The 24,759-nt window shown below is 39.6% G+C and overlaps 1 protein-coding gene across 23 annotated transcripts in view; it reads right to left on the bottom strand.

Annotated features, from left to right (window-relative positions):
* Positions 1 to 24,759, bottom strand: part of PRLR (prolactin receptor) — a 175,010-nt gene that overhangs the window by 88,623 nt on the left and 61,628 nt on the right. For 22 of the 23 annotated variants that reach the window (XM_090132314.1, XM_090132306.1, XM_090132308.1 and 19 more), the window contains one exon: positions 5,292 to 5,343. The gene's annotated coding sequence lies outside the window, so the exon portion shown is untranslated. Of the gene's footprint in view, positions 1 to 5,291; positions 5,655 to 24,759 lie in introns of those variants that run through there. The other variant, XM_090132324.1, reaches the window with a different exon arrangement.

Genomic DNA, 24,759 nt, shown 5'->3' with positions numbered 1-24,759 from the left:
GTCCCTGGAGGTGTTCAAGGCCAGATTGGATGTGGCCCTGGGCAGCCTGGTCTAGCATTAGGCGGGAAGGTTGGTGGCCCTGCATGTGGCAGGGGGGTTGAAGATTCATGATCCTTGAGGTCCCTTCCAACCCTGGCAATTCTGTGATTCTGTGATTACCTTGACGTAACCTCATTTACCATAATTCTTTGAGCCTGAACCATCCACCAAGTGCTCACCCGTCACATTATGTTTTTGTCTGGCTGTCTGCTGAACACTTTGTCCAGAAGGTTACTGTTAGAAACAGTGTGGAAATCCAATGGAAATTGCCGAAATCCAAGAAGATCACAACTGGCTTCTCTTGGTCAGCTATGTGTGTAAACTTGTCAAAAAAAAGATTAAGTTTGCAGTTTGGCAGTTTTAACAAGGTTTATCTGCAGTTAAAACTTCCATCTTAATAAGTAATTTCCCTATTAATATTTTCAAAAAAAATCTTTATTCTTCACTTACTGTATGCAACTTTTATCTATTTTTAAATATTTTTCATTTTTATTCTATATTCACACAATCACTTACCTACCTTCCATATTACCATAGCACATGACACTGTCCTACTATAACTGAACTGTTCTTTATTTTCTCTTTACATCATATCATTAAATACAACTTGTATTTTAAAGAAGAAGCCTACTCATTTTGGATTGGCATTTTCCAGCTAGTGTTGTGGGGTCAAGAAGGAGCAACAGCAGTGATCCATTTTTTTGGGATCAAGCTGGGAGCAGATGTACAAGATCTGGATACATGTCATACTTGCTTTTCCAAAGACCATCTCTTGTTTCCTTCAAGGAAGAAGTCTGACACCATATGAGGGTGTCCAGCACATGGAATTCATCAAAAAGATCATTCTCTCCTAAATAATACAAATTCTGTTTTTATATTATGATTATTCCTATTTGTTCTTGCTTCAGCTAGAGGCCTGAAAGTTTTCTGAAATTACCAGTGCAGAGTTTATGAGTGTTTTTATGAACTGGTACATACTTGCTCAGAGACACTGTTACATATCATATGTACACTAAAAGTGGAAATGTAAGGAATTATAAGTACTATTAATATGAAATGACTTTACCCCAGGGGAACAATGAATGTGTTGAGATTTCCTGTGCTATACAAGAGGTTACTTCAGGTTCTCAGGGGGCTGAAGATCAGGAGATTGGAAAATTCCTTAAGACAAAGACATCATTAACTGTGAAGCTAAGGGGATCATGATAGTAGTCTAACATATATGCAAGACTGACATGATTTCCTTAAATGCAAACATAAACTGTAGACATCTTTCAGAAAACCGTATTTTTTAGCATTTATTCTACACTTTCATTCTTTCACATTTTAATGCAATAAGATAGAGGCAAGAAGAGAAAACAAAATAAAGAAGAATCTCCCTGGGTCTTCAAAAGACAGATTAAAATTCTAGTGGTCTCATCAAAATGTAAAATAATCTTCTAGCTCCTTTCTGGTCCATTATGTTTGCCCACCTGAGAAGTAGTGGATTGAACTCAATGATCTCCAGTGGTCAGTTCCAGCCTCTATGATTCTGTGAGTCTAAACAGGCACCTCTGCTTGGATGGTCATATGCTGTTGCAAGGTAAAGGAGTATTTACAGTATAGGAAAGGTCACCAGGAAGAGACACAACTGCACTTGGCAGATACATACAGCAGGTAAGGGAATCATAGAATCATAGAATGGTTTTTGTTAAAAGGGACCTTTAAGATCATCTAGTTCCAACCCCCTGCTATAGGCAGTGACACCTCCTTCTAGACCAGGTTGCTTATAGCCCCATACAGCCTGGCCTTAAGTGTTTCAGGGAGGGGGCATCCACATCCTTGCTGGGCAACCTGTCTCAATGTCTCACAATGAATTTCTTCCTAATACTGGTTCCTATGGTAAGTCCAGGTTCAATCTGAACATTTTGATGGAGAATAGAACAGCTGCAAGTGTCTAAAATTCCGTGATTTGGAGATATTCCTTCCTAATCACTCATAACAGAAAGGAAACAATTTGAAAAGTAGTCACAAGATTCTCAGAAGAATGTTTGTACTAGCAAAGACCATGCCAAAAATGATGGATGGTTTTAGAAAAGGAAGAGGAGAAATCTAATTTACATTGAGCAAAGTTTTGGCTGAAGTTTTTATCCAGCCACAGAGACTAAAGTCAGCTGAAACATGCATGCAAGTTTTATGAAACTGTTACAAAAGAGAAAGAAAACAGAACCAGTCTTCTGAAATATTCAAATATTTGATCACAGATTTTTATAAAGAAAAGTTATATTTTGCATACATATGACACATTCATAATTTGCTTATTTCTGGAGGAAATCTCTAAAATGAAATGGTTTTCTTTCAGATTTTGCAGCATTAGCTGAACGCTTATTTCAGCATGAAGTTTGTCTTTTCAATTTGCCAAAATGCAATTAAGAAAACCTGTTAATTTCAATTACTTGGCTTTTAAAGATAATTTTCAGAACTGCCAATGAATTGAAAATTCAGTTACATCAAAGTCCAATTACACTGTCTGCAAAACTATTCTTACCAACAGAATAAGCTGTAGCTCTGATAGAAGTTACATAAAGGAAAACTGTAGAGCTAAAAAGTGATTGTAAAAAAAAAAAAAAAAAGCCCACTAGATATGAAAGTTTCTTAGCAAGTAAATTTTTACAGGGATTAAAGGCCAAGTTAAATTGAACCATTAGCAACCAGTATCTACCAGAACTGTGAGATACTATTCTATTAGAGGTAGGTCTTTACCTCTCCAATGGGGTGGGGCAATAAAAAAGCAAAAAGATAGGAAGGAGGAAGGCCAAGAAAGTGAGATACCTTCCTCATGGAAAAATTGAAGTCCATGATTTCATAATGGTTTATTAAATTGTTCCACAGTTATAACTTGGTGTGGAGAAGGACAGCAAGCTACTGTTGGCCAGTCAATAAAAGTTGCTGTAATAACATGAGCCAGTTCTTTGAAAGAATTAAGATCAGTCAGGATAGGGGAAAATGAGACAGCAATCAGGGCTAAGCAGGAATGGACACCTAACCGGGGAATTAAGGCATCCGCCTAGAAAGTGTAGTCAGGAAAGGGGCAACAAGAAAGTCTTTGTAAATCAAGTATTTAGAGCATTAGAATAGCCTAATTAATTAGTCCAACCAAGTTCTGGTACTAGCTGAGTTGCCCTTTGATTTTACCTTCTGAAGTCATGCAATCTTTGTGAAGGGCAACTGCACAAAAGGAATAAATAAGAACCAAAAATGGCATTGAAGTTGAGGCCACAGGAGATTAGGATTTTCAAGATGGAGTAGATCTTTGTAAGAACGGAATTGAATAGCAAGAGTTTGGTCCAAAACTCAAACAAAATCCCGCCTGAAAGATAAGTATATTGAAACATATGTACGTACATGCAGGTACACAAACATAAATAAAACACTACTAAGATCTGTAAATATAAGTGTCTAAAGGTGCCAGAATGGTAGCTTCAAACAGCACAAATCCAAGAGGTAGTAGTAACAAAGTGTTTCTGTTATTTTGTGAGTCTCTAATTAAGCTGTGTCTAATTCTGACAAGGAATACATGCCTGAAGAACTAAAAGTTCAGACTGAAATCTTGATGCAGCTGAAGTGGTTGAAATCCATTTATTTCACTGCAGTAAGAAATGTGTAAAAGTGAAACTTGCACAGGCTCTAAGTAACAGCCAGAGGTTTCAAAAGCCATCACCATTTCTAAGGGCACCATTTCAGTTAAGGGAGCTGCATTTGCCACAGGTGCTAATTTATTTGGAGCTGTGAAAATCAAACACATTTAGAAGGAATCTTTAGCTGGGCAACAAGGAAAAAAAAAAAAAAAAGACAATTCAATGGAAACAGTTTAAAAACAAAAAACCTGTCTTAGATTTAAAGATGAAAACACAGACACCTGAACTACCCTTCTAAGATGAATCCATTGGATAATGCTGTCCTGTCAAAATGTAACAACCTCCACAAGGAAACTTAGTCAGTTTTGTTCTCATTGCCTTTATAGTATCTGCATTTGTCTACGTTTTGTTTTCCTAAAGATCTGCAAGGTCCATGTCAAATGAAAGCAGATATTAATCTTCGTGCCAGACTCTTTCAATAGGCTGTACATTTTCACAGAAGACTAATATGTACTCATGTCACAGACTTTCTGCAATTCTTGGTGCTACTAAAAGTGCATATAGTAAATGGCTACATTCATTACACAGCCAAGTGTTATTTCTTGCTTAAACCTGTTTGCTGTATATGCTACCTACCCACCTGCCTTGGAGAACAGAGTAGTTCAGCTTAAAATAATAGCAAACTATCTCTCAGAAAAAGAAAAGACGGATAGTTGCAGCATAACATTTCTGCAGAGGGAAAGCTTATGCTGCTAATATGGAAACATAATCCATATGCTGTCTCACAGGCTGCTGCGCTCTCTAGAGGGAACTAATAGCAAAGGAAACTGTGTATTCTCCATTTCCCCTCCCCTTCTCAGACCATTAATGAATTCTCAGGTGTCTGTTGGAATAGTGAAAATATTACTGATGATGACGACACAGTGTTTCAACAGGACGCAGGGGAAAATGGCTAAAAAGATGCTTAGAATCAACCCCCCACCATTTTCTTTACTTATCACCAGCTCATTTAGCAGCTTCTATTTTCTTTCCCTTTTCTCTGATATGTTTCTCTCCAATCTTCAACTTCCAGTCTATGCCTATAGGAAAAAAATCTAAATAATACAGAATAGGATCTGTAACTAATGAGCATATACATGAGCACCGAAGTGGATAATACAGAAAGAATAAATTAATAGCTAGGGAGCAGTAGATAGTGGAAGATATAACGGCAGTTATGAGTGCTCCAGGAGGCTTATTTTCTCAACTAGCCATATGCTCATTAATGAATGATACAAATAAGGTGTATTTAGTGAACATACATAATATAAAAGGGTAGCAACATGAGATCAGTACTACTAACTGCATTAAAAATGTTCTCCAAAAATAAACACAGTTTAAAAAAAATGTGCACAGGAGAGAGATCTCTGTTTCTGGCTCCTTTTCATATTTTAAAAGAGAGAGCACTGATTGTCAAATCAAAATGGTATGTTTACAGAATGTGAGGTATACAATATTTAGCAAAACATTAATTTTAACTTAGTCTCTTAAAGGTTTTAAATTTTGCTAATAGAACTGAAGTCTACTCTGTCCTTTATACAACGACACATAGTCAGGTAAACACACAGTAGGAACAGGTTTAACTGCAGTACTTACTTTTGCCTGGTAATGAGAAGTATGTTGACCCATGTCAATTCATGAATACTTCCTGAAAAAGGAGATGAAAATCCAGCTTTTGAAACAGTTTCATATATATATTTAAAAAAAAGTCCAAAAAGAAAGAGGGGAGAAAAAGAATCAAAAGTAGAAAGCTAAACAAAGAAATAGCCTGTAAGGTTTACAGCTCTGACTGCAAAATATTCAGTCTGGCAGTTCTAGCAGAAATACAACTCTGTGTACTTGTACATGCTCTCCCCATTAGAGGAGGAGTCAGTTTTGCAACACTTATGTTCCTTGCTTGAGGCAAAACAGTGATTCTCTTCAGTACAAGCTATGTTTGGAGTGTGACAGCTTTAAAGGTGAGAGGTGTACTCTGGAGCAGAGGAATGCATCAGCCGAAAAAGAATATTTTAAAGCATTGGCTGTGTATGTTACAAGTTGTTGTGGCTCCTTTGAAATGCTTATTGCCTGAATTTTTTAAAACAACACTTTAACATAAATCATATCTATAATGCCCACTGTGCAAGAGAAGTCCATTTTATGGTCTAGAATAAAAAAAACAAAACAAAACAAAAAAACCCTTTATCTTTCTTTATCTTTTTACAACAGAATGAAAGGTGTTGATTACACAGCAAAAAGCTGACTAATAGAAGAAAAAAATCTTTTTTTGATTTTAAGCTTTTTCCTCTGTTTTGAAAGTAATTTCAGATTACGTAATGATGTTTCAAATTTTACTAACATATTTCATTATTTGCTAGTAATCAACCTCTTCTTAGCTGAAGGCATTTTTACGTATTTTTATTAATGCTTTCAGTGATCCATATTTTTATCATCTCTATATTCAAGTCAATGAATAGAAAATAAAATGCATGCATTGGTAGTGAAAAGCAAGAAGATTGAGCAAGAACATTCTTTTTCATAATGAAACAAGATTTCTCTGATGTGGGTGTTTAGTTGTTATTATAGTCAAGTCTTTCTAGTCAAGGTCAGCATTGGTCATATCTTATGACTAAATGGACATTCTGCAGAATATTTCAAGCAATCAGTAATCTTATGAACAGTTTCTTGGCAACAGAGGCAGGCATCTTTGAGTAAGGAACATATACCTTGCAATCCATTCACACAGAGATTATAGAACTTCAGGTGTGCTTTTTTCATTGCAGTTGGATTAAACTAACTGCTGCAGAGAGGAAGTTTCACTCTCTGCAGCCACTTGCTTGCCCCTTTCCATCCATCATGTATGATGTGTTATTCATTTCAGGCCAGGTTAGGACAGTTTAGAAAGCTAAAATGGTAGACCATAATTCCTTTTCTCACCTCCTATTATAAATTTCTGAACGCTTACTCTGAGGTCAAACAAATGCTAGCAATATGGGAATGGAATGCATAGCTGGCAATAAAGTTTCAGTCGATGGTATCATAAAACTATGCCCTAAAATATTAGTGTGTTCAGCTAGCTGTAATCAAACTTCCTGTGACTTTTCTATGTAGAAAGAGTAAATAGGGAATGTGTGTTTCAGAGGAGGCTGTCTCTTCAGAAATGAGAAAAGGAATAGACAATAGAACCTAATAGGTGTTTCACAAGACAGAAAAGATGTATCAGGCTATGGTTTTTGTTTTGTTTTGGTTTGGTTTGTTTTTTGTTTTTTTTTTTCTTTATGTCTGCATCCACTTGCTGCTGCTAGATAGAGGGCAATCAGATCAGGAGGAAAGGGTGAGAGAGTTAAGATCCTGCAGAGGGAAGAGATTTTCAAAATGAAAGTGAATCAAGGAAGTACTGGTTCACATCATCACTCTCTTAATTTTTCTAAGAGGACTGTAATAATATTAAGGGTCTGCATGTATACATTTTCTCCTAACCAAAACAAGCTATATACCCTTAGAATTTGGGTGAAGGGAATAAGACAGAACACAAACTAAATCACCAATGGTTTAGTCAAAGATGAGATGAGGGATGTGAGTTAATAACTATCACTGAAATCTGTAATAAGGATAACTTTAGACATTTATATCTGCACTATCTAGTTTATATGTAGCTGATGTAATGCAACCTTGGCAACTGTAGAAGCAGACACTACAGTGTGAGACAGTTCTTAAATATTTCTCCAGCATTTTGAAGTATTTTTTTCAGCTTTTAATAAACAGCGATGTGCCTGTTATACTACTAGCTACACTCAAGCCAGTCAGGCAAGTCTGTACAAGCATACTTAGGCTCTGGTGGAATACTGCCAAGAAAAGACAACTGTGATCCTAGCAGCTCTGGATTAAGGGGAATATTTAAGGTAGTAATAAAATCTCATAGGCACAACACGCAGGTCACCCATGTACAAGATTCTTTCAAATTAGAATAGGTAAAGAGTAAAGTTACCAAGATGAGGTAAAGGATCTGAAGTCTACCTATTACATAGTGACTAACATAACATGGCTGGCTTAATCTGGCAATGTAAAAGTTCATGTGGAAAAGGGTACAGGCATTTACATGCCCTTATGAAGATGGTGTATACCTATCAATGCAAAAGCTTGTGTTAGACCAGCCCAAAAGCTGCTTAGGCTGTAGAACAATGCTGGAGCAAATAGAAACAGAACATAAATATAAAATGAGGCAGGAAGGTAAAAGTAATAATAGCCACCCGCAAATGAAAAAAAATGGAGTAGACTTCCAACAGGGTAAAAAAAGCATGGCTCTTCGAGAATAGAGTTTGGCAAATCTGTGGAAGGGATTATGGGCTTGACTTCATTCTCATCATGTAATGGTGGATCCACTTCAGAAATCTGGTTAGGCCAGGATTTTAAGCTTTCTCTACAGTCAATGAAGAAAGAGTATTATGTGACAGGAATGGAAACCTAATAGTTTCATTTCCAGAGATTCATTTATTGAGAAAAGTTAGGCTTGGAAACCTTTAAAATCAGCTGATAAATTCCAAGGAGCAGTCCTTACATTGACATCAACAGATCATCTGTGGAAAGGAGGGCTTAGAAGAGAGCACGGGCCTAACTTCATTTTCACTGTAACATTTGTACTACTGTAATCTCATCAGCCTTAGTGAAGCTATTTTGCATCACAGCGATATAAGCCTCCTTAAACTCAAATTCAGACTTCTCAAATGATCATAATTTCACTGCCTCTCAAAAAATGTAAAACAGTGTTACAACAGTAACACTGGGAGGAAGGTGGAAAAGATGGTAAAACTTGGAGGAATCAGTGAAAAGAAGCAACAAGGTTTTAGGAAGAAAAAAACTAAAAGGAACTTTGCAGGTGGTCAGTCTGAAAGAGCATATGAATGGAGACATCAATCAGTCCTTTTTTTTCCCCCCATAGCCTCAAATACTCTCAAGCTTTCCTCAGTGAGCAACTGCTCACATAGGGGTTACAGCTGTTTGTCCCTGCCCTTCTTTTCTCCCTGCTCATTTCCTCACAAAAAGCAGGGGAAAGCAAACAGGACAAGTCTCAGCTTCTTAAATGTAGAGAAAAGAATAAAAGAAGTAAGAATTCAGAGAGCAACACTTTTGTTTGCTGCTGCCTTCTTTCCTTACCACAACTTCCTCTGAAGAAGCATCTGCCAAAACCCTCATATGTCTTTTTAGAGACAGACAAAATGTATTTAGTATGGCCATTTTCGAACAAAAGAAGATGTGGCGGGTGTTATGACCTCTCATTCATTCTCATATGACCTCAAAAGTCCTGCCCCTTTATTGGCCATGTACACACCAGGAGAATAGCAGTGCCGAGGAGCAGAATGTCTTTAGGCCACAGTGCTGATCACTGTGGCTGTAGCTCATGCTACTTCAGAATGGTCCATGAGGATGGCTGAGGGCTGAAGACATGCCTTCTCATTTACCAAAAATAAGCTCTTCCCTCCTTCTAGATTTTTGGTCTCAGACAAAAAGCACTGGAAGTGCTTTATTTTCAAGATTGCTCATAACACATTTCCAGCCTTTACATTTGTAAATCTTTCTCAGCATCCTTTGCTATTCTCAGACAAAGCCACAATCACTTTGGTGACTGCAGGCCTTGTGCTCCTGTCACCAATAGCCAGACCAGCGCAGCAGTCTGCAGTTAAGGCACCTCATTCTTACACTTCTGTTATCTGTGCAGCTACACAGCAGGCAGTCCCAACACTAGTATTTACTGCTGTGATGTAGACAGATTCTGCAGGGCTCTGATTGGAGGGACTTTGCTGCAGCCTTCCAGTACTTGAAGGGAGATTATAAGCAGAAAGGGAAGTGACTTTTTATGTGGTCTGATAGGACAAAGAAGAATTACTTTTAAAAGGGGAAAATTATGATATATGTTAGGGGGACTTTCTTAATGCAGAAATTGGTGAGGTACTGCTTGGTACTTGGTACTTGGTACTGCTGCCTAAAGAGCTATGGGTGTTCCATCCCTGGAGGCACTCAAGGCTGGGCTGGATAGGGCCTTGGGCGGCCTGAGCTGGTGAGGGCATTGCCCACGGCAGGAGTTTGCTGCTGGATGGACTTAAGGTCCCTTCCAACCTAAGCCATTCTGTTATTCTGTGATTTTATGAATAATGTGTTTCAAGAGAAAAGAGCAGATCTTGGGATATGTTAATTTTTCACCAGCTATAAAAATTGCCAGTCTTCTTTTCCTGAGGCATGCTGGTGATCTTTACATTGATGTGTAGTGAATGATTAAAGAATGGTTTCTCACACAGCATAACCTTTTTGTCACAGGCACATTGGCAGCCCAGCATGGCTTCAGCCATGGGGAGCCCTGCAGTGGCAGCAGGTGTGCCTGTGACAAAGCAGTAGCTCACGTGGACCAAGAAAGGTAGGAACTTCCTGGTATGAGCAATGCACATTGCTGGAGTAAGCCTGACATGTGACTGTGATAGGTAGGACTTTTGCCAGAAGTGAGGTAACTTCTAATCTTGTATGAAAGTTGTCCTTTAACTACCAACCAACAAAATATTCAGGCTACTGCACGTGCTCATGCCTTCAGCCCGTGTGACTCCTTATCTATGTTGGTGTATTAGGTTTACCTGGTGAGGCTTTTATTAAGGGGGGGAAAGGGGGCATTGCAGGAGTGACAGAACAGAGCCCAGAACTGCCCCATGCCAGATCAGAACTGGCTCCAGCTGCTCCAAAGGGGACTCAGGGCTGGCAGAGCTGAGTGATAAGTGGCACTACGTGTGCTCTGGGAGAGCAGATTGAAGAAAGGAAAATAAAAGCTGTGCAATAGCAGCTGGGAGAGAGGAGTGAGAAAATGAGAGAGAAGCAGCCCTGCAGGCACCAAGGTCAATGCAGAAGGAGGGCAAGAGGGCAGGTGTGGAGCAGAAGTCCCCTAGTGCCCAGAAGAGGCCCATGGTGGAGCAACCTGTACCCCAGCAGTCCATGGGCACAGCAGATCTCCATATGCAGCCAATGGAGGAGCCCATGGTGCAGCAGTGGACGAGGCCTGAAGGAGGCTGCAGCCCATGGAAATCCACTGCAGGAGCAGACCCGGACCAGAGCTGCGGGGAGGAGCCCTTGGTAGGGCAGGTGGGCTCCGGGAGCAGTGCTAGAGCAGTGCCTGAAGGATGGGCCCTGTGCTATAGAGCTGTGCTGGGGCAGTGTTTGGAGAGCTGCAGCCTGTAGAAGCCTACAAAGATCAGTTCAGGAATTGTGGCATCCCATGGGAGGGACCTATGTTAAGGGCGCAGTGACCACAGGGGAACAGCAGCTGCTGGCCACAACCCCCATTCTCTGTTTCTCTGTGCTGCTTGGGGGTAGCAGGTGGAAGAGGATGGACACGGGAAAAGTGTTTTTAGTTTGCTTTTAGACCTCACTGCTCTAGTTGGTTAGTAACAGCCAATAAATTACATTAATGCTGAGTCTATTTTGCCCGTGATGTTTAATTTAGTTAATCTGAACTCATGAGCCTTTGTTTCATCGTATTTTCTTGATGTGTTCTTTTAAGGAGAGGGAGTAAAAGAGCAAGGTGCTGGAGCTTAGCTGCCCATAGTTTTGAAATGACCACAGTTGGTATAATAGAGAAAACTGAGCTGCTGATAGGTTAGGTACAGTGAGAAGTCTCTAACAGTGCTGAAAAAAGCAAAAAATCTTATAAAGTCTGAATAAATTCTAGTTCTTCTAATTTTAGTGGAGTTGCTTCCATATGTTTATTTTTGTTTTGAAATTGTATTTGTTACTCATTTATATATCCTTATTTATATAAGATTATTCCTATCATCACTGTGAGCTGTTACATAAGAATCACTCTTGTCTTGTGATGTCCAGTATACATATAACATATTCTTCTGAACACTGGTTCAGATAAAATATCCTTTTTTCTTGGATGGGATTGATGTACCATGTGGCAGTTTGCTACTTCATTAAGCCATGCCTGATCACTTAACTACTTCCTAAAGAAATTTTTGAAATTTGCTATTTCTTTTGGCTGTGGACTTATAACAAACCCATACCTCTCCTGGATGCTTTCTCTAACTATCTCATTCTCATCTTGTTCTCTTGCAGTCTTCACATAGTATAATTATGGTTATTATTAAAACAATTATGGAACATAACTGGCAAGAACAGAGATAACATCCTCTATCTGAATTTTATTTCATTATTTCTTATATTTTTGTATCAAAGACTCTCTTTTCTTCCATTCAAAATGTCCCAAAACTTTCTACAGCTGATATGGAAGGGTATGCAAGAAGGGTATTTTCACTATTTCACTAGAAAGAAGCTTATAAAAAGGAGAGAGAACGAACTTTTTATACAGTCTGATTGTGACAGGACAAGGGGAAATGACTTTAAACTAAAAAAGGGAGATGCAAGTTAGATGTTAGGAGAAAATTCTTTACTCAGAGGGTAGTGAGGCACTATCACAGGCTTCCCTGAGAAGCTTAGTTGCCCCATCCCTAAATGTATTCAAGGCCAGGTTGGATGGGCTTCTGGGCAGCTTGATCTGGTAGGTGCCAGCCCTGTTTACACAAGGAGTTTGAAAGTGGTGGGTGGCAACCAGTCCATGGCAGGAGGGTTGGACTAGATGATCTTTAAGCCATTCCATTTTTCTATGATTCTGTGAATATGAATACTGCCAGAATAAGCTAATCTAGGGAGTTCCTAAAGTATGTTGGAGATAAATTCCAGTCAAAAGTAGTGAGTAAGTAAACAAGGAAAGATGTGCACCTAGATCTGTTGTTTGAGAATAGGGAAGGCCTTATGGGAGAGGTGATGTAGATGGCTGTCTTGGCCACAGTGGTCATGAATAACTTGAGTTTTACATTTTGGTGTAAGGAGAAAAGAGTTCAGCAGAGTGCTACCCTGGGCTTCAAGAAAGCAAACTTTAAACTTCTCAGGGAGTGAGAAGGGACTTAGCTTTGGCCCCTGGGAATCTGCTCAAGAGGGTTTAGGAGACCATGAGAGTTGGCTGCTTTTCAAGGAATAACTTCTAAAAGCCCAGACGCAGACAACTTCACAATATCACAAGTCAAGAGAGACAGAACAGTAGCCTAACTGAACAGGGAACTTCTCCTCGATGTTGGGTAGAATAGGAAAATCTTTGGAGATAAGGCCTGGCTTCACAGGGCCTGACAGAGATGCAGTTCATGTCTACAAGAAGAAAACAAGAAAGCCCAACTTAAAAAAAAAAACAAAAATTGGACTTATATGGTCACATCAACAAATAAGGAGAATGAAAAAGTGGATGACTGGATGCATTTAATGACTTTTTTTTTCTTTTTTTTTTTTCTTTCTATCAGCTTCTAATAGTAATGAGAGATCTTGGCCTGCCTGGACCTCACAGTTGGAGGAGCATGACTGGGGGAGTAGTGACTTTCCACCTGAGGTCAATCAACTTGTAAGGGAACAGTTGGATCTGCTCTCTCAACAATCAGAAGTCCATGGGACTTGATCAGATTCACTCCAGAGTGCTGAAAGAATTAGATCCCTCTCAACAATATACCAAAGGTCATGGGAGACTGGGAGGAAGCTAGCAAATTTTATACCAATCTACAAAAAGAAAAGATCCAGGAAACTGCAGACCTGTTAGTCTAACCTCAGTCCCTCAAAACTTATGGGAATATGCTGAGGGATACAGAAAATCGATCAAAGAACAAAGCTATTATCAGGCATAGTCAACATAAGGTCATCAAGGGAAAAGTCCTACCTTAGAAATTTGATCTCATTCAATGATAAGGTCACCTGATGGTGGATGAAGGGAAGACAGCAGACAACACACTTCTAGATTTCAGTAAGGCCTTTGACACTGTTCCTCACAGCATCCTTCTGGACAAACTGTCCGCCATACTGTAGGGTATAGTGAACTCAAAATAGCCAGTCAGTCACAATAGGTGACTCTCCAACTGTATTTTGTGTTGGTGCAGCCTCACTTGGAATATGATGTGCAGTTCTGGGCTCCACAATACAAAAAGGGTGTTAAGGTCCTTGAAGGAGTTCATGAGAGCAGCAAAGCTGGTAAAAGGTCTGGTAGGCATGTCCTGTGAGGAGAAGCTTAGCACATGTGGGTTGTCCAGTCAGGCAAAAAGGAGGCTGAGAGACCTCCATTGCTCTCCATAACTTCCTGAAGAGGGAGGCAAAGAGAGAGGTGCTGTACTTTGCTCCCAGGAATGAATAACAGGATGGTAATGGTACTTAGCTGAGCCTGTTGCAGAGGAAGTTCAGGCTGGACGTCAGGGAAGATGTCTTTATTGTGAGGGTGGTTGAATGCCTGTTTAGGAGACATTTGGATAATGCCCTCAATAATATGCTTTAACTTTTGATGAGTCCTGAAGTGGTCAAGCAGTCTGACTTGATAATCATTCAGTTAGATCTCATCTAACTGAATTATGCTATTCTAGCTTAAACTGTCAGAGGAAGGGATAAACAGTAAGTTTTATTACCTACAAATATGTTTCTTTCTCATGAGAAAGCTCATGTAGTAAAGACAAAATTCATCCTGACTGATGGTTTGTTTGTTTGTTTGTTTTGTTTTGTTTCAGCTACAAACAAAAATATTTCTACATTACGACAGTTCGGTTGAAACGAGATGCACATATTCAAGTACTGATTTAACAACTTAAGATGTTGAACTATGATGCCATCAATACAAGACAGCACTTAACACATCTACATGGTTTCTCAGTAGAAGTGATAAATGATAGATCAGCCAACCCCATCAGAGTTTAACTGTTCTCACCTCTTTGATCTGTAATTGGAGTTGTGCCTGTCATACAGGGAGTTGTTTCTTATTAGATATTATTACTGATACAAAAAGTCTATCTAAATTTCTAACCCATAATGCATTGCCACAAAACCGTACATTCAATTAACACAATATATCTATCAGAGTCTCATGTTGTCTGAAAAGAGGAATAGAAAAGAAGCATTAGTAAAAGCAGGCTTTCAAAGACGTCACCAACTTATTTATGATTTCTGCTAAATTCATTCATTCTCCTAAAGTATTCTAAGAAATTGTCTCATCCAGTATTATAGGGCAGACAGCTTTTTAGAAGACAATAAACACAATGAATACTTAATTTCTAACTTATGTGATTCTCTTAACAACACTAGTGGAAAAAATGTATTTAATGTACTACCCTCTTTCTTTTCTTAATTTTTTACCTCTGTCTTAAAATGCAAAAGTATTAGAACTGTCTTGAGTCATTTCTATTCTCAAATAAATCTATTCTAAATTATTGAAGTAGATGAAGAAAAATGTGTGAAATTAATGGCATATGTAATACTTGGAGGCAGATCTAAATTATGATGATATAATCTGTTTGATTATGAATTTCATCTCCTTCTTCTTGTCCACTAAAATCCACAAGTCCCACTCCACAGGGCTGCTCTCAATTAGCTCTTCTCCTAGTCTGTACTCATCTCTGGGATTGCCTTGACTCGAGTGCAACTCTGCACATGGCCTTGTTGAACTGCATTAAGTTCACCTGAGTCCACTTTTCAAGCATGTCCAGGTCCCTCTGGATGGCATCCCTTCCTTCTATTGTGTCAACTGCACCACTCAGCTTGGTGTCATCAGCAAACTTGCTGAGGGTACACTCAATCTCTCTTTCTAGATCATTGATAAAGATATTGAAGAGCACCAGTCCCAAGACAGACCCCTGGAGCACACCTCTCATCACCAGCCTCCACCTGGATATGGAGTCTTTGAGCACAACCTTCTGGCTTTGACCATCCAACTAATTCTATATCCACCTAATAGTCCAGCCTTCAAACCCATATCTTTCCAATTTAGAGATAAGGATGTTTTGCAGGACTATATGAAAGGCCTTGCGTAAGTGCAGGTAGATGACATCAGATGCCTTTCCTTTGCCATCGCTCCATCACAGAAGGCTACCAGATTGGTCAGGCAAGATCTGCCCTTGGTGAAGCTGTACTGGCTATCTTGGATCACCTCCTTGTTTTCCACATTCTTTAACACAGCTTTCAGGATCTTCCCAGGCGCATATGTGAGACTCACTGGCTTCCTTTTCTTAAAAACTGGAGTGATGTTTCCCTTTTTCCTGTCACCATGAAATTCTCCTGACAGCCTGACTTTTCAAAAAGGCTTGGCAACCACATCAGCCAGTTTCACCAGAACCCACATTGTCCAGTCCCATAGATTTGTAAATATTTAACCTCATGAGGAGGTCTTTGACTTGCTTTGCTCTTAGAGTAGGATGGATGTGCCTCCCAAACACCCACCTAAGTTTCAGGGGTGTTAAAGGCTTGGGAAACCTGACTGCCAGTGGCAAAGAGTTTATTGAGTACCTCAGCCTTCTCCATGCCTGCTGAAGCTAGTTCTCCCATTTCATTTATCAAAGGGGGGTACACTCTCCTCTGCCTGTCTCTTCTGACTAATGTACGTAGGGAACCTCTTTTGTTAGGTTTTCACACCCTTTGCCAAATTCAGTTCTATCTGCATCTTGGCTTTCCTGATCCCCTTTCTGCATGTCCAGATGACATCCTATGTATTCTTCCCAGACTGCATGTCCTGGCTCCCGCTGCCTGTATGTTTCCATCTTTTCCCTCAGTCTGACCAGCAGGTACTTCCTCAGCTATGCCAGTCTCCTGACCATTCTACTTGATTTTTTATGCTGGGCATGGAGAATTGTTTTGCTCTCAGAAAGGTATCTTTAAAGAGCTGCCACCTCTGTTCTACTGCTATATCCTGAAGGACAGTTTCCCACGGGATCCCATCCAATTATTCCTTAAATACCCAAATGTTTGCTTTCCTGAAGTTCAGGGTTCTGACTCCACACTTTGCCAGGCCTACATTCCTTGAGATCACAAATTCAGTCAGGGCATTGTTGCTTCAGCTAAGACTGCCTACAGCCTACCCTCTTTAATCATCTCCTCTGCATTGGTGAGCACTTGGTCCAGTAAAGCTTCACCTCTGATTGGTCTGTCCCATATCTGGACCAGCAAGTTGTCCTCAAGTGACTCCAGGAGTCTCCTGCATTGCTTGCAGTCCACCATGTTGCTTTCCCAGCAGACCTATGGGTATTTGAAATCCCCCATCAGGATGAGAGCCTGTAGGCTCCCTTTGATGAGGCAGCCTGTAGAAGACTCTGATCACTTGACTGATCTGGCTCCTAATTTTTACTCACAAGTTCTTAATCTGATTGTGGCTGTTTCTGAGGCAGCTTATAATCAACTATTCACTTCTTAATGTAGAGGAAAAGGTCAATGCCCTGATCCCTTCAACTTCTTCCCAAGGGATGTAAAGTCTTTCCTAATGTTTTATAATTTTGTACTTGCTGCCTCCTGTGATCCAGCACAAAAGAGCAGGAGTGGATAGCAATCTTCTGGATTTAGCATTCCTGATATCTTCTTCCCAGTGTCCTGAATGTGGGCCCCCAGCTTCTCTTCCAGCCCAGATAATCTCTCTCGTTAGAGAGATGATTTGCTTTGCAACTTGGTGCCTTAGTGAACCTTAGTGTAGATTCCCTAATTATGAAGACCTTTTGCCTTTTTTTTTTTTTTTTTTTTTTTTGGTGGCACTGGTTTTGACTCAGGTCCTTGTTTGGCCCTTCTGAACCCAGTTGTCCCTTTCTGGATCTGAAACATTATCTGCACCATCTTCTCTTTCCATACCAAGAGCTTCACATCTGTTGGTAAGGGTGCTTCAGGAGCAAGAGAGAGGCTCCTTCTTCAGCTCTGAGCAGAAATGACAGTCCAGTCTCCCTCATCTTGCATGTTATGCCATCTGTTTCTTCAGGGTTAGCTTCTTCTGCTTGTAATGAATTATGACAGGGCTGTTGGTCTGCCTATGTCATACCGTGCATCAGTATCTCTTTGATTGCGGGATCCATCTTATCTTGGTGATTTCTTCTTCCAACTCATCCATAAGATCAAAATTCAACCCTGACCATGGAAGTATAGCTACTTAAGATCTTTTCTGAAGCATGTCGGGATGTACGAGTGTTTCTGGAATGACCTCAGGCTTCTGCTCCAATGCCTGGGCCTGACAGTTGTGCTATGCAAGAATCTTGAAAAATCTTTTCCCTTTTTATATTTGGAGTTTTGAAAGTCAGATTATATAACATACTGTGAATTACACTGTTATATTAGAAAAGTTTCTCTCTTAAGCATTATTGCCAATAAATGCGTTAAAACCATTTTAAAATACAAAATAATATTCACTGCCAAAATATATTTCACTGTTCAAAATCATGTTATATGAGCATTCAGAATCATACTGCTGTCTCACTATCTGAGTAACTTGTGTACAGAAAAACGTTGATGATTATTTTATTGCCTACTGAGTATCTTTTATCTTTATATGTGGGTTGCTGTTTATTGTTTTAGCTTGAATGAATAATATGCTACGTTTTAAAACAGGAATATATGTTTGCTTGTGCTTATTTTCCTTCACAAGTACAAATTACTGGCCATGGCTGGAGAAGAAATAGTGAAATAGGTGGACCTTTCATCTGACACAGTACCAATTGTTCTTCTAAAAGTACTTAGCAGAATTCAGATCAAGAAATGACCACAACGGAAAGCACAATGCATTTTTCCTCTCATTCATGGACATTTTCAAACATCTTCAGGTAATGAGTCTGAAGCAACAGAGGTCTCTGTTAGTGTTAACTACCTGATCTTTCAGAATCCGGTGAAAAAGAAAACAACTAGATCCAAGGAGGACATTTGGAAATAGTTTCTTCCTATCAAGGCAATTCCATTTTCCACTGAGTTCTTTTCAACCAAACTAATTCCTTATTCAGGATTACCTGGGGGAAAGGATTCACCTTTTGATCAGAATCATGCTTTTTAGTTAGAAGTAATTACATAAAGAACTTCAGTTTACCAAAAGCACTCTACCTGATCAGTTTTATTTTGATATAATCAATAGTAATTAAACATTACTTATGGAATCACAGGATGTCTGAGGCTGAAAAGGACCACTAGAGGTCATTTAATCCAACCCCTGTCCTTTTCTTTATTATGCTTTGGATTTAAATTTTCTCTGTTTTTCCTTTGTGCAGTATGAGTGATGGGCATAATTGCAAGAAAAAGCTTGTCAATAATAACGATAATTATATCTCTCCTTGTTAATTACTAATTTTTCTTGCCAAGATTCAATCAAGTTTTGTATGTGATACTTTGTTATCAAGAAACAAATAGTTAGAATGCTTAATTCTTAATTCTTCTTCTAATGGAGTGGTTCAAAACTGAAAAAAATATTTTATAAGCAGGGTAACCTTACTTTTTTTTTTCAACTTTTACTATGAAAAGCTAAATCTTGCAAAGAGACAAAGACAGGCAGTGACAGCAGAAAACTAGCAATGAAAATGGCTATGACTGTTCGTTACAAACCACAGACTGGAAAGAAGGAATTAATAAACTGAATTTTACAATACAATCTAAAGAGACAGATTATGGAGACTGGAAAAAGAGTAATTTCATGTAACTTGCTCAAGTCACTTTTGTGAAACAACACAAAGAAAAATTTCCATGGAAAGCAAAATATAAAAAAATAAAACTCATGGCAAATAATAAACAATATAAGGTACAGAAATACTCTGACAAGAAGAACTTGGATATGATTTATGTTTGTTTTCTTGGTACTTAAGCTTCAAAATCCCAGAAAGGCTGCCTATCTGCAGGAACATCAGCTGTTTTCTATATTTTGCTGTTTTCTTTAATCTAAAGTAAGAATTTTTATTGAATGCACATGCTTCCCTCTTTGTGTGTAACAATTAAAATTGAATGGCTTTTTCAATAGAACTACATATTTGAAAAAAACCTCCATAAATACTTAAAAATTCTGTGCAAAGTCACTTAAAATACAAAGCCTTGCAAGGTTGTTTCTGAATGACTTTCAGAAGCAAATACAAAAAATAATGCTAATTTTCTTTATTTGTGTTGCTTCTCACAGAAGTATTTCTAGCAAAGAGTATGGAATTACTGTCACAAAATTACAGGAAATGTGTTGCACAGAAAATAAAGTGTAAAAACAACAAAAGCTATTCCTTCTGGTCAAATTACTGCTATACTCTCCTAACACCAACCATGCCATGCCAAATTTAAGTATCTGAGTTAGTGCTCCCTAATTCGTAAAATCTAAAATCAGCCTTCTGACCAGAATAGGAGAAATGTAGAGTAGAAGTCTGTATTTCTAATTAGTAAATGGGAATAGGCTCCCTCCAGAATTGCAAAGACTGAGATTTCAACAGCCTCAGCATTCTGCCGTCCTCACTGTGGATATTTTTTTCCTTATGCCCACTCTAAAATTCCCTTGTTGCAACTTCTAACCAGTGCCTCCTCCAACTGTATACTTTGTAGAAGAATATTGCTTTTGGGTAGTAGAAGAATATATCTACATCTCCCATTAGCCTTCTCCAGACTACACAAATCCTACTCCCTCAACCTATTCCTGTACATTCTACAGCTCAGTTCAACCTGCTGAAGGTTGCTGATATCACTCTTGAACTGAAGAACACAGTAGTGCAGATACAGTTACACCCCTCTAAAATTGCACAAAATATAGTTGTCTGTTTCACAGTCAGACTGCAGTGTTGGCTTACATTCAACCAAGCATTCAACATAAGTCCTAGATCCTTTCTGACAGACTGATAGTCTGCCAGCTGGTTCTCAGGCATAGTGATGCATGAGGCTATTCCATCTTCAGTGAAGTCTTCTTTCCACCCTCTCCTCAAGATCTTCCTGGTTGAAACTCTGTCATGTGACCGCTCACTCTGATCTTGCCCGCCAAATTACTAACTTCTGTATCTTTGCTAATTTTGATGATTAATAATTAATTATTACTGAGAAAAATATACTATATTATAATATACTATATTAAACCACCACTAGAAGGTCAAGAAGCAAAAATAACACTGAAAATAGGGGCCCGTAGTCTTTCTGTCCACCAATACTGCCTGAGCTATTGATATTCAGTGTTCATAAAAGAAGAAAATTGAAACTTTGCAGAGCAAACATTACTAAACATGTTTAATCACAGAATCACAGAATCACAGAATGGTCAAGGTTGGAAGGGACTTCAAGGATCATGAATCTCCAACCTTCCTGCCACAGGCTGGGCAACCAACTTCCCCATTTAATACTAGACCAGGCTGCCCAGGGCCCCATCCAATCTGGCCTTGAACACCTCTAGGAATGGAGCATCCACAACCTCTCTGGGCACCCTGTTCCAGCACCTCACCACTCTCTCTGTAAAGAATATCCAACCTAAATCTTCCATCCCTCAACTTAAAACCATTTCCCCTTGTCCTGCTGTTATCTACCCTTTCAAAGAATTGATTCCCCTCCTGTTTGTAGGCTCCCTTTAGGTACTGAAAGGCTGCAGTACCTCACAAGAGAGAATAGAGAGGGACAGTCACCACCCTGGCCCTGCTGGCCACCCCTCTTCTGATGGAGCCCAGGATACCATTTACTTTCCAAGCTGCAAGAGCACACTGCTGGCTCATGTTAAGCTTTTCATCCATCGAGACCCTTAGGTCCTACTCTGCAGGGCTGCTCTCAAGGACCACTCCTTCCAGTCTGTATGGATGCCTGGAATTCCTCCAGCCCAAGTGCAAAACCTTGCACTTTGCTGTGTTGAGCCTCGTTAGGTTCACCCGGGCCCAAGACAGATCTCTGGGGGATGCCGCTCATTACCGGCGTTCACCTGGAAGCAGAGCCATTGATGACCACGCTCAGTCTTTCAACCAATTTCTTATCCATCGAGTGGTCCACCCATCAAATCCACATTCCTCCAATTTGGAGATAAGGATGTGGTGGGGGACCATGTCAAAGGCCTGCATAAGTCCAGGTAAATGACATAAGTTTAAGTTTGCGCAAATGTGCAATGTTTTGACAGAACTTCCTGTGAAGAAAGTAAGCACAGTCTAATGGATGGCTTCTGCAGCTAGAGCCCCCGTTTAGAAAACAATCCCACTGACTGCATTCCACTGTCTATGAGGAGCTAGAGAAATAATTCCCAGTTGTTCAGAGACAGTATCAACATGTAAGACCAATTCAGAGGACATGAAGAGATTTACATGTTCATCACCTGATAGAACATTCACAGAAACATTACAGAGTTTCTATGGTAATAGTCTAATTAAAAAAAAAAAAAAAAAAAAAAATTCTTTGCTTGAGCATGTTTCTTTTTTCTTGGTTTAAAACTCTCTTGTTAGAGCTTCTCATTTCAGGATGGCAAATCTGACAGTCTAATACCATGACCTCCATTTCAATGGGTCTGTTAAACAGAAGTGTTTAATAGATATATGTCAAAAGATATATGTCAAAATCACAGAAGAAAATTATTTATAATTACATAATGACACACAGTCAATTTTGAATACAGTGTGGTAACTCAAGTTTCACTATTTAATGCCTGTCTACAGTAGAGTATGTTGCTTTTCCAGTTCCATATAATCTTTCATTATTGTGAGCCATCAAAAGCTTTTTTACAGAGATGAGATAGATTTTTTGTGAAAAGCTTATTTGCTGCAGAAAGTGCTTCAGTTCTGTAGAATTTTCAACAAAACTCTTCAATATTATTAGTTTGCTGTTGTGCAAAAATTATATAATGAACACAAATACATGAGCATGTTTTCATGACAATTTTGCTTTTAAGTTTCCAACTGCTTAATGCCCTATAGATATTTATAAGCATTTATAAGATCTGCTCTTAAACTTTTCCAGGCTGAATAGCCCCAAGTCTCTCAGCCCTTCCTCAGAAGAGAGATGCTCCAGCTCACTAATCACCTTTTTATCTCTTCACTGAATTCTGTCCAGAAGTTTTTTGTCTTTCTTGAATTTGGAAGTCCAGACACAGTACTCCAGATGTGGCCTCTCCAGGGCAGAGCAGAGGGGGAGGATCACCTCCCTCGACCTGTTGGCTGCAGGTCTTTACAGTGAACCCCAGGATACCATTGGCCTTTCTGGCTACAAGGGCACATTGCTGGCTGATGGCCAACCTGTTGTCCACCCCCAGCTTCTTTTCTGCAGAGCTCTTTTTCAGCAGGCCATCTAACCCCTACTGATGCATGAGGTTATTCTCCCCCAGGTGTAGGACTCTGTACTTGCCCTTGCTGAAGCTCATAAGGCTCCTTTCCACCTAACCCTCTAATCTCTCCAGGTCTTGTTGAATGGCAGCACAGCTTTCTTTTTGTCAGTAACTCCTCCCAGATTTGTATCATCAGCAATTTTGCTGAGGTTATAACAGTTATAATCTCTATAGAAAGTCCCACTGTTGTAAAAATCAAAACCCTCATTCTGGCAGCAGCCATATAGCTAGGAGTTGATTTGTATGATATGCCTATTTCTGGCTGCCTTCTTTCCTCCAGCTGGCAAAGCTGAGAAAAAGATAACGGGCACCAGTGTTTTTCTCTTGTGCTCCCAGAAGATTATAATCTTTTTTGATTCTGCTCATGTCATTCATGCCCACAGAAAAAAGCAACAGCAGATAGCAGTCCAATTTACCCCAAAGTGCTGAAGTAATTGACAGATGTAATAGCCAAACCCCTCTCCAGCAATATAACAAAGGCTGTAGGAAGCTAGCTAACAGTATGCCCAGCTACAAGAAGTATGCAAGAGAAATGTAAGTCCATTCCAACTATCCTGTCTTGTCCTGTCCTGTCCTGCTATCTTATCCAATCTTACTGATGCAGTGGGAGATCAAAGGTATAGGTAAATCGCCTTGTGTGAGAAATGTAAAAGGTACCAAGCTTTTAAAGAAGTGCTCAGTTTATTTCTTCTTATTTTGTTTTGGAGTTAAAATCCAATCTGTGGAAGGGGGTAAAGTTGTTGACTTGCAGTTACTCACAGAAAACAGATGGTACTGTGAGGTCCCTTCAGACCACTTTTCAGTTCTAAGGAAGAATCAAGCATACAAAAGTCATCTATAACATGTATTTCTCTAGCTTGTTTTCAGGTTACATTTCTAAGCAAACAATATTGAAGACAGTTTTTTCTCCAACTGTTTTTGAAAAGGTCTGCTTTTTACTAGTAGTACTTCTAAAGTACTGGTAGTACTTTAAAACTGACCAACACAGATGGACCCCAATGGACACCAATTCTTTCAAAACAGTTACCCAGAAAACCTTGCCAACCAGTTCTTTGTACAAGCTCATGTTTGTTCTCCCCATACCTGGGGCCGAAGTCTTATTGGCAGTTTTCCTTCTATCACCAAAGATTTTAAACGTGAATACTTCATGGCCAAGATGGACATCAATTGCCACTTCATGAGACCCTCTCTGTTTACAAACACAGATCTAGAACAGCATCTTTCCTAGTCAGCTCCCCTAGTATCTGCATTAGGAAGTACCCATCAAGGTGTGTCAGGAATCTCCTGGATCTGCTTGTCTCAGTTACATGGTATTCCTAGTTAATGTCTGCTAAACTGAAGCCATCCATAAGGACTTGCTTGCATTTGCATGAATGCTGTCTTTTCTGTCTTTGCTGATCTGTCTAATTGGCCATATATATTTATAGAATCATCAAGGTTGGAGAAGATCTCCAAGATCATCCTCTCCAACCATCCACCAATCACCAACATTTCTCCAGTGATCCGTATCCCTCAGTACATCTAAATGCTTCATGACCACCTCCAGTGATGGTGACTTCACGCCACCTCCCCGGGCAGCCCATTCTAGCACCTGACCACTCTTTCAGAGAAGTTTTTCCTAACACCCAACCTGAATCTCCCCTGGCAACTTCAGGCCATTCCCTATAGTCCTATTGCTAGTTACATGGGAGAGGAGGCCAACACCCCCTTGCTACAACCTCATTTCAGGGAGTTGTAGAGAATAATAAGTTCTTTCCTGAACCTCCTCTTTTCCAGACTGAACAGTCCCAGTTTCTTCATAAGACTTGTGCTCCAGACCCCTCACAGCTTTGTTTCCCTTCTCTTGATACAGTCCAGAGCCTTGATGTCTTTCTTGTAGTGAGAGGCCCAAAACTGAACACAGTACTCAAAGTGCAGCCTCACCACAGCTGAGTATAGAGGGATAAGCACTTCCCTGCTCCTGCTGGCAACTCTATTTTTGACATGGTCAATGTCAAT

This window comes from Phasianus colchicus, chromosome Z, assembly GCF_987193195.1.
Source record: "Phasianus colchicus chromosome Z, bPhaCol1.hap1.1, whole genome shotgun sequence".
In the NCBI taxonomy this organism is placed as follows: Eukaryota; Metazoa; Chordata; class Aves; order Galliformes; family Phasianidae; genus Phasianus; species Phasianus colchicus.
This window is presented reverse-complemented; position numbering and strand designations above follow the sequence as displayed.